This window comes from Panthera pardus, unplaced genomic scaffold (assembly GCF_024362965.1).
Source record: "Panthera pardus isolate Hobbes unplaced genomic scaffold, ASM2436296v1 HiC_scaffold_5, whole genome shotgun sequence".
In the NCBI taxonomy this organism is placed as follows: domain Eukaryota; kingdom Metazoa; phylum Chordata; class Mammalia; order Carnivora; family Felidae; genus Panthera; species Panthera pardus.
In genome coordinates this window covers 20,010,393-20,021,584 of record NW_026526980.1, presented here as the reverse complement: position 1 = coordinate 20,021,584, position 11,192 = coordinate 20,010,393, and positions in this window count along the sequence as shown.

The window sequence follows — 11,192 nt, the reverse complement described above, 5'->3', positions numbered from 1 at the left end:
AGTATCAGGAAGCATTTATACTAAACTCCATTTTGACTATGTTTACCTCTTAGATAACAGCAAAACATCTAAAAGTTCTTTTTTTTTTTTTTAGTTTTTTTAAATGTTTATTTATTTTTGAAGGAGAGAGAGAGCATGAGCGGTGGAGGAGCAGAGAAAGAGGGAGACACAGAATCCAAAGCAGGCTCCAGGCTCTGAGCTGTCAGCACAGAGCCCAACGTGGGGGTTGAACTCAAACCGTGAGATCATGACCCAAGTCAAAGTCGGATGCTTAACCGACTGAGCCACCCAGGCACCCCAAACATCTAAAAGTTCTTAATTTGCTGTCCATTTTAGAGGGATATGTCAGGAAATCTGTTTCTTTTTTAAAATTTAATAAGTTTTTATTTGGAAATAATAACATATCCACAAGTAATTCCAGTAATTCTACTTCTGGGCATTCACCCAAAGAAATGGTAACAATCCCAATGGTAACATCTTACATAACAGTAGTGCAGTGTCACAATCAGGAAATTGATACTTGTACAATCCACAGACTATTCAGACTTCATCAGTTTTACATGCATTCATTTGTGTCTGTGTATATACAGTTCTGTGTACATACTGAATTTTATCATGTGTAGAATTATGTAACCACCACCACCATCAAGATACAGGAGCCTGCTTGAGATTCTCTCTCTCACCCTCTGCTCCCCCCGCTCAAGTTCCCCCCCCCCACACACACACAAATTTTTAAATAATTTTATGTAAGTGACCTTGAGGTCTAAGTCGTTGCATGTTTCAATAGTTTTTTCCTTTTTATTGCTGAGTAGTATGATAACCAATGGCTGAGAACCCTAACAGGAGGTGGTAAGCTTCTCCAAAAATTAACAATAGCTGAAAGCTGTTAACCACTCTTAGGATGGAGGGACAAAGTTTAGTGTTACCAGATCCTAGGGTCAGGGTCACCTGTAGAAGTTGGAATTATGGCCAGCCTCTCCCATGGGAGATGTGATAGCTACAGCCATCATAGGGTATACTATGGGAATAGGAAGTGAGGGTGGGGGAGGGTGCTGGTAGAGAAATACCCTGGCTCCTCCCTTTCTTCTGCTTTACATTCTCCCTCCATTGCCTTCCATTGCTTGAACCCAATTGGAAGCCAGCTGACATGGCTGCTTGAGATGGATAGCCTGTAGCAGTCACCCAGCCATAAAACTGAGCACAGCAGGGGACTATGAGGAGTGGCTCCAAGAGCAAATAGGCCCAGAACCTGCACAATAGCATATATGAGTGTTCAATTTTATGAGATGAAGCCACACCATTTTTCTAAGTTAGAATGTCTGTTTCCGATGCATTTTGAAGTCAGGAATTGACCTAAAAGTGTAAACCCACTGTCGGTATGAATATTTGTTTTATTATCTTTCATCAGTTTGCAGGCCTGGGTGAAGGTAATTTATTTACCATCTGAACTGATTTAACATCTGGAACAAGCTTACAAGGATAAATCCAAGATTGTGATAACATAGGCTGCTTGGATTTATTTTTTAATTTTTCTTTTTTTTTTTTTTAAGTTTATTTCTTTATTGGGGCACCTGGGTGGCTCATTGGTTGAGTGTGCAACTTCGGCTCAGGTCATAATCTCACAGTCTGTGATTCTGAGCCCTGTGTTGGGCTCTGTACTGACAGCTCAGAGCCTGGAGCCTGCTTGAGATTCTGTGTCTTCCTCGCTCTCTGCCCCTCCCCCACTCACACTTTGTCTCTCGAAAACCAATAAATCTTTAAAAAATTTTAAGTTTATTTCTTTATCATGACAGAGAGCAAGAGAGCACAAGCTGGGGAGAAGGGCAGAGAGAGAGAGAGAGAGAGGGTCCAAAGCAGGCTCCGCACCACCAGCGCCTAACCCAGCATGGAGCTCAAACCCACAAACTGTGAGATCATGACCTGAGCCAAAACCAACCGATGCCCAACCGACTGAGCCACCCAGGTGTCCCATATATTTCTCTCTTTTCTAAATTGTTAATTGTGGTAAAATACACATAAAGTAAATCTCATGGCTTAGCATCTTAGCCATTTTTAGGTGTACAGTTCAGTACATTTTTAAGGTACATTTTAAGAGTACATTCACATTGTGCAACCATCACAACTATCCATCTCCAGAACTTTTTTCATCTTGCAAAACTGAAACTCTGTTCTCGTTAAATAATGACTCCCCTTCCCCTTTTCCCCAAGCCCTGGCAACCACCATTCTACTTTCTGTCTCTATGAATTTGACCACTCTAGTACCTCATATCAGTGGAATCATACAGTATTTGTCTTTTTGTGACTGGCTTATTTCACTTAGCATAATGTCTTCAAGGTTCACCATATTAGAGCATATGTCAGAATTTCCTTCCTTTTTAAGGCTAAATAATATTTCATTGTATGCAGATACCATATTTGGTCTATTCATTCATTCATCTGTTGATGGGCCCTTAGGTTTTTTCTACTTTTTGGCTCTTGTGAATATGCTGTATACATACGGGTGTACAAATATCTCTTTGATACTCTGCTTTCAGTTCTTTTGGGTATATATCCAGAAGTGGAATTGCTGGGTCATATGGTAGATATGAAGTGGTAACTAACTGTGGTTTTGATTTGCATTCCCCTAATGATTCGTAATGTTGAGCATATTTTCATGTGTTTTTGGTCATTTGTATATGTTCTTTGGAAAAATATCTATTCAAGTGTTTTGCCCATTTTTTAGTCAGGTTAATTTTTTGTTGTTGCTGTTGTTGAATTGTAGGAGTTCTTTACGTGTTCCTGATATTAAGTCTTTAGCAGATACTGGATTGGCAAATATTTCCTCTCATTCCACAGGTTCCCTCTTCACTCTGTTGATTGTGTCCTTTGATACGCAGAATTTTAATTTTTTATGTAGTTCCCGTTTATCTATTTTCTTCTCTCTCTCTCTCTTTTTTTTTTTTTTTGTCTGTGATTTTGGTGTCTTATTTAAAAAATCATTGCCAAATCCAACATCATGAAGCTTTTCCCCTATGTTTTCTTCTAAGAGTATAATTTCAGGTCTTACATTTAGTTCTTCCATGCATTTTGAATTAATTTTTGTATATGGTGTAAGATAAAGGCCCGACTTCATTCTTTTGCATGTGGATATCCAGTTTTCTCAATACCATTTGTTGAAAAGACTAGCTTTTCCCCATTGAATGATGTTGGTATCCTTGTTGAAAATCATTTAACCATATGTTTGAGGGTTTATTTCTGGACTCTCTATTTTATTCCATTGGTCTATATTATCTATCCTTATGTCAGTGCCCCACTGTTCTAATTGCTATAGCTTTGTGGTACATTTTGAAATTAGTAACTGTGAGATCTCCAATTTTGTTACTTTTCAAAACAATTTTGGCTATTCAGGGTCCATTGGGATTCCATATGAATTTTAGGATGGATTGTCTTATTTCTGCAAAAATCACTATTGGGCTTTTGATAGGGGACTGCACATATCTGTAGATGAATTTGGGTGGTATCGACATCTTAACAATATTAAGTCTTCCAACTCATAAACTTGGATTTCTTTTTATTTATTTGGTTCTTCCATAAGCTCTTTCAGCAACATTTTATAGTTTTCAGTGTACAAGCCCTTTGTCTACTTGGTTAAGCTTATTCCTCAGTATTTCACTACTAAAAATTTGTTTTATGTTTTATTTTACATTTGAGAGAGAAAGAGAGAGAGAGAGCAAGCAGAGAAGGGGTAGAGAGACAGAGACAGAAGTAGACTCCAGGCTCCAAGCTGCCATCCCAGAGCCTGATGCAGGGCTCGAACTCACGAACAGTGAGATCATGACCTGAGCCAAAGTCAGATGGTTAATGACTGAGCCACCCAGGTGCTCCAGTATTTTATTATTTTTGATGCTATTGTAAATGGAATTGTTTTCTTAATTTCATTCTCAGATTGGTCATTGTTAGTATGTAGAAACAACTGATTTTTGAGTGTCAATTTTGTATTGCACACTTTGTTAAAATTCCTTTATTGGCTCTAGTGGGATTTGTGGAATCTTTAGGGCTTTCTACGTATAAGATCATGTCATCCTTAAATAAAGAAAAATTTACTTCTTCTTTCCAATTTGGATGACATTTTTATTCAGTTTGGATGACTTTAATTTTTCTCTTGCCTAACTGCTGTGGCTAGGACTTCCAGTACTATGTTAAATACAAATGGCAATAGTAGGCATTCTCATTATTTTTCTGATCTTAGAGGAAAAGCTTTCAGTCTTTCCTCATTAAGCTCCATTATGTCTGGTATTGGTATTTATCTTTTTAAAGTAAGATTAATCAACAAACGCAATTAAAGCAAGGGTACAAGGGAATCTCTAGAAGGTCTTTCCAGGATTTGTGAGTTCCCTAAGAGAGAAAAACAACCATGGGCTTCTCCTCCTCCATGTAAGAAAAGGAGGGTGTCTGATTTACAGGGTTGCAGTGACGGACAATGACACGTAAAGGGAAAATAATAGTATTTCATAGGGAGATAGGCCACCAGCTGAGAAGTGTTGAGTGTTTTCTGTCAGTAGAAGAGTCTTTAGAATGGGGAACCATAGTTAGCAGAGACCTTAGAACTAAATAAATCAATGGAAAGTTGTATGCATTCTGCTGTTGTTTCTATAGCTCTTAGACAAGGTAGGTATGCCGTGGCTATTGGATCTAATGAAAAACTGAAATAAGCAGTAGGCCTCTGATGACCCCCATCTGAAAGTTGACCAGTACTCCTAATGCTTGTTCAGACTTTTTTTTATTATTAAAACATTTTTTTTTACATTTATTTATTTTTGAGAGACAAAGAGAGACAGCGTGAGCAGGGGAGGGGCAGAGAGAGAGGGAGACACAGAATCCGAAGCAGGCTCCAGGTTCCAAGCTGTCAGCACAGAGCCCGACGCGGGGCTCGAATCCATGAACTGTGAGATCATGACCTGAGCCGAAGTCAGACGCTTAACCCACTGAGCCACCCAGGAGCCCCTTGTTCAGACTTTTCATGAAGATAAAGGAAAGATGCTGTGACACTAAAATCTTGGAAACTGATCTTTTTGTAGTTATCACACCAATTTTTGTGTTTAACAATGATTATGCTTGGGGCTCCTGGGTGGCTCAGTTGGTTAAGAGTCCGACTTCAGCTCAGGTCATGATCTCGCAGTTTGTGAGTTCGAGTCCCACATTGGGCTCTGCACTGGTAGTGTGGAGCCTGCTTGGGATTCTCTCTCCCTCTCCCTCTCTCTCTCTCTCTGCCTATCCCCCACTTGTACTCTCTCTTTCTCTCTCCCCTTAAATAAATAAAAACTTAAAAAAATGATTATGATTTTTTTTTTTTTTACTAAAAAGCATATAATCATTGACAGATATTTACATTAACCTACACTTTAGTCACGTGTAAATAACTTAGGAAGAAAACTCTTTGGTTTATTATTTTTTAATTATGAGTATAGAAGACAAAAGAGTTCTTATTTAATGAATTCAAACTAATAGGAGAATTTGGAGAAGAGGAGTTTGGAGAATTCCTGGTAAACCTAATGATTCCTATTGTTCTTCATTTTATAAAGTAAAGGAGAAGATCTCTGTGTTACCTAATGGCTTTTTTAGAAAATCGAAGCTAATTTAGGCATAAAAAATATCCTAATAGTGTTATTAGTCTAATTTTGAGGACTGAATCTAGGAAAGGAAAAATCAAGAATAGTTGTAGAGGAAACAATATACAGGAAACAAATATCTAAAGAAAAGAGATACTTGGTGCCTGGGTGACTCAGTTGGTTTGAGCATCTGACTCTTGATTTCAGCTCAGGTCATGATCTCATGGTTCGTGAGATTTAGCCCTGTGTCAGGCTCTGTACTGACAGTACTAAGCCTTCTTGGCATTCTCTCTCTCTCCCTCTCTGCCCTTCCCCCCAAAAAATAAATAGATAAACTTAAAAAAAATAAAGTACCAAGAGTTAATAATCGCCAAATTTTTATGGTGTCACAACAGACTCCAAGTAGCCAAAGCAATCCTGAAGAACAAAGTGGGAGGTGTCACAATTCCTGATTTCAAGTTATCCTACAAAGTTATAGTAATCAAAACAGTATGGTACTTGCACAAAAAATAGACATATAAATCAACAGAACAGAAAAGACCCTCGTAATAAACCCACACTTAACATGGTCAATTAATCTACAACAAAGGAAGCAAGAATACACGATAGGGAAAAGACAGTCTCATCAATCAACAGTTTATCCTGGGAAAACAGGACAAATGCATGCAAAACTGGATAACTTTCTTACACCAAACACAAAAATAAACTCAAAATGGATTAAAGACTTAAATGTGAGGGGCACCTGGGTGGCTCAGTCGGTTGAGCATCCGACTTCGGCTCAGGTCATGATCTCGGAATTTGTGGGTTCGAGCCCCGCGTCGGGCTCTGTGCTGACACCTCAGAGCCTGGAGCCTGCTTTGGATTCCGTGTCTCCTTCTCTTTCTGCCCCTCTCCCTATCTCTCTCTGTCTCTCAAAAATAAATAAACGTAAAATAATTTTTAAAAAAAGACTTGAATGTGAAACCTGAAATAATAAAACTTCTTAACACATAAAAGCAGTAACCTCTTGGACACCAGCCTTAACAACATTTTTCTAGATATGTTTTCTCAAGCAAGGAAAACAAAAGCAAAAATAAACTATTGAGACTACACTAAAATAAAAAGTTTTAGCACAGCAAAGGAAGCTATCAACAAAACAAAAAGGCAACCTACTAAAAGCAAGAAGATATTTGTAAATGACTATCCAATGATGGGATTAGGGTTCTGGGTGGCTCAGTCAGTTAAGTGTTTGACTTTGGTTCAGGTCATGATCTCAACAGTTCATAAGTTCAAGCCCCACATTGGGCTCTGTTGCTGACAGCTCAGAGCCTAGAGCCGGTTTTGGATTCTGTGTCTCCCTCTCTTTCTACCTCTCCCCCGCTCTCTCTCTCTTTCTCTCAAAAATAAATAAACATTAAAAAAAAAACTCCAATAATGATATTTTTACCTGAAATATATAAAGAACTTATACAACACCAAAAAAAAAAAAATCTGATTTTAAAATGGGCAGAGGACCTGAATAGACATTTTTCCGAAGAAGACATACAGATAGCCAAAAGATACATGAAAAGATTCTCAGCATCACTAATTATCAGGGAAACGCAAGTCAAAACCACAAGGAGATATCACACCACATCAGTGAGAATGGCTAATATCAAAAAGACAAGAAAAAACAAGAGTTGGCAAGGATGTGGAAAAGAGGGAACCCTCGTGCACAGTCATTGGGAATATAAATTGGTGCAACCACTGTGGAAAACAGTGTGGAGGCTCCTCAAAAAGTTAAAAATAGAAATACCATATGATCTAGTAATTCCACTACTGGGTATTTACCCAAAGAAAATGAAAATACTAATTCAAAAAGACATATGCATCCCTATGTTTATTGAAGCCAAGGGGTTATTTACAATAGCCAAGATATGGAAACAACCCACGTGTCCACTGATAGATGAATGGATAAAGAGGATGTGATTGATATGTATATTCAATGGAATACTACTCAGCCATAAAAAGGCAAGAAATTCTGCTATTTGTGACAGCATCGATGGAACTTGAAGGCACTATGATAAGTGAAATAAATTAAAGAAAGAGAAACACCATAATACCTCACTTATATGTGGAATCTAAACAACAACAAGCAAAACTAATAGAGACAGAGAACAGATTGGTGATTGAAAGAGGCAGGGGTTGGGGAAAGGGAAATGAATGAAGGTGGTCAAGAGGTACAAACTTCCAATTATATGATAAGTTCTGGGGATGTAATGTACAGCATGGTGACTATTTTATTTTATTTTTATTTGAGGGAGGGAGGGAGGGAGAGAGAGAGAGAGAGAGAGAGAGAGAGAGTGAGTGGAGGAGAGGGGCAGAGGCAGAGAGACAGAATCTTAAGCAGGTTGCATGCTGAGCACAGAGCCTGATGTGGACCTCGATCCCATGACCCTGGGATCATGACCTGAGCCAAAATCAAGAGCCAGACACTCAACTGACTGAACCACCCAGGCACCCCAACATGGTGACTATTTTTAAAAGAAAAATATTTTAAGGAAAATAGTATCTGAAAACTATGATAATTTACTTAACTTTTAAAATCAATATAAAATATAAGAAGGTTTAAATCACAAGAAGACTGACACTGATCTTATACAAACCAAAATATCGTACTGGTATTATTTTTACATGGCAAATTTAAATTTAAAGACATTGGATTATGCCAAAAGCTCTTCCTTTATCTTTGAACTGAGGCCTTTTCTTATCTTGTACTATAATAACAAAGCCTATTACATAAATATACTTTTCAGTGCACACTGAAGAAATCATATATAGTTTAACAATTAGTTTAGACATGTTTGTTTAACTAGATTAGATATTTCTAGAGTGCACACATTCAACAGAATAATTCCCTAAAGTTTTCCAAGAGAAGAAAATGGACAGCAAAAAAGGTGAGAGGTAGCTACTTAAGGCAAATATAAAATTATCACTCTAAAAGGCTAATTCATGTTTTTCCTGCAAGGAGAAGGAAAACAGTTTAAATGTTAAAAAAAAACAAAACGCATTTTGACATAATACACACACACACACACACACACACACACAGTGATATTCCAGCCTATTTAAAAAAAAAATAAATGAGGCACTTGGCAATGTAATACAGCTATACAATTAAAAAGTCAGCATTTATTAATCTCCAAAGTATGGAAATGAAATAATCACCTATGTTAAACAAAATAACCTCTCTCTCTCTCTCTCTCTCTCTGTCTCTCTCTCTGTCTCTCTCTTTCTTAGGTAGGCTCCACATCCAATACAGAGCTTGAACTCACAATCTTGAGGTCAAGAGTTGCACACTCCACTAACTGAGCCAGCCAGGCACCCCATAAGATAATCTCTCCTTTTGACAAATAAGACAAATAATCTCCTCAGGAGACTTTCTTCCTTTTTTTTGTTCTAAGGTACCTCTCAAATAAATAATCTTGTTAGGGGCCACTGCAATTCTAAATTGTCCCTAGTGAGACTGTGTCAGAGAGATAAGGGTACAAGTTAGTATAATTGTGAGAAGGAAGCAGGTATTTGGCCCAATCTTAGTTGAGACAAGGATCCATAAGGATGCTGTGCAACCTTGCATCTGCAGAACTTTGCCAAAGGCCAATTTTCATTGACAGGGACCAGAGAAAATGTCCTGATTCTGGTCAGAAGAAATGAAACAAAGAAGTTTGCAGGGACACAAACAAAACTGAGGAAGAAGACCTTATAGCAATTTAAAATGGCAATCTGCTGCAAAGTTTACCCAAAAGACACTGGTCCGAGGATACCTTTTGAATTTCATAGCCTCTAAGACTCGTTATAGTACAGACTTATTGGGCATTGGTTGATAGAGTGATTTGTCTGGTTTATCCTGGTAATAAATGACACTCCAGCATGCTAACTAGTTATATGACCCCTGAGTGGTTGGCATCTCCAGCTTCTTAAAGGGACAAGTGACGTTCAATCATTAGAGTTTGAGCAGTAACAGGTTTGTGATGCCCTTAGACATCCAGGACTGTATACCTGTCCTTTCCCTAGAAACGTTTCCTGTTATAGACAAATGGCATTCAAAACACTAGACAGGAGGTCAGACCATAACAGCAGGTATAAAAAGCCCGAAAACAATTTTACCAAGGAAAAATAAAAATCGAATTGGATAACCAAAAAACCAACGGGGACATTATACCAAGGAAAACAAAATAATCCTAACACATAAGGGTCTTAACAAAATATTAGAGCTCAATATAGTGAGAACTTGGCTCCTGGTCATGGACAGGATGGCACCTCTGAGACACAAGGGATCTCAGATGTGTACATTATTACTAGAGTGGAGGGTTCCAGTCCACGGTGGTAAGGGCTTTAGCTGAATCTCTGTGGATTCCCCATTTCTGACAATGCCCTCCAGCCAAAGATCAACGGGAACACACCTGTAGTTAAACAGGGGCAATGGCACACCACGGGGAACCCCATCATGGACATCTCAGCAAGCGTGTGTTAGGAAGGACTTATTTATTACAGGATTTAGGCTTGTGTTGGATGATTTTCAAGGAGGGTTTGAGAAACGGGAGATTTGCGCTAGGTTGGAAGTTGTCAGGAGGTAGGGGTAATTCTTTTTGGTTATCTTAATAATTCTTATCTAGAATTTAGGAGGAACGGATCAAGGATTAAAGCCGTACTTGGTAAAAAAATAAAAAGGCAGTCACTCAAACTGGGGGGGAGAAAGAGTTATGTTTGGTCATTTTTGTGGTTGGGACAATGTTCTTGTTTTTGTGTTCAGACATGATTATGCAACGGTCTTTCAATCCATCAGAGACTGCCTTTGTCTGATGTTGGGAGTTCTGTGAAATTGTTTATGCTCAAAAGGACAACACCACAGCCCGGCTGACAGTGCTAGGCCAGCTCCTGGCAATACCAAGGCTTCTAGAGGGAGAGTGCCCACCAGCTCTCAGCTGTGATGGGCTGCTTTTCTCTTTTTCACCAGCTACACTTGTAAAATCACAATCGACAATCCCTTCTGGTAAAACATGAACTCTTTAGGTCACCCCAGGCCCCATTACTCCCCAGTGCCTTACAATGGCCCACCCCACTCATTTACACTCCCGTCCCCGGGCACTGAAATCTGCACCCCTCGCTGAGCAAAAAAGGAACCAAGCCCAGAGAGAGGCGGCTTGCCTAGGATCACTCCGTGAACTGGGAGCATGGTGGAAACTACAACTCCGTTTTTCCCTGCTAGACATTAAAGGCCCATTATTAAATCTCTGAAGTAGCAGCTTCTAGAAGGAAAGTAGATTTAGTCAGATAAAACACACGCTCTTGTCAACAAGGTGTTCCGATCTTATTCCTTCTTTCTTTCAGGATTGGCTGTCTCGTGACATCAGCCGGGATTCTGAGACCCTTGGCTGGCTGCAGCAGCCACCCTTGACATTCATTCTGCTCCTCAAAACCACCAAGCGCGTTCTGGCCTGGAGTCTGTGTTTGTGCCCTTCCCACAGCCCGGAACTCTTGTCCCTCACACCTCCACGTGGCCGCCTCTTCTCTGCTTCGGCCCCGCATCACCTCCTCAGGGACGCACTCCCTCTAGACCTTACCTACTCACACCCTGCGTGCCCT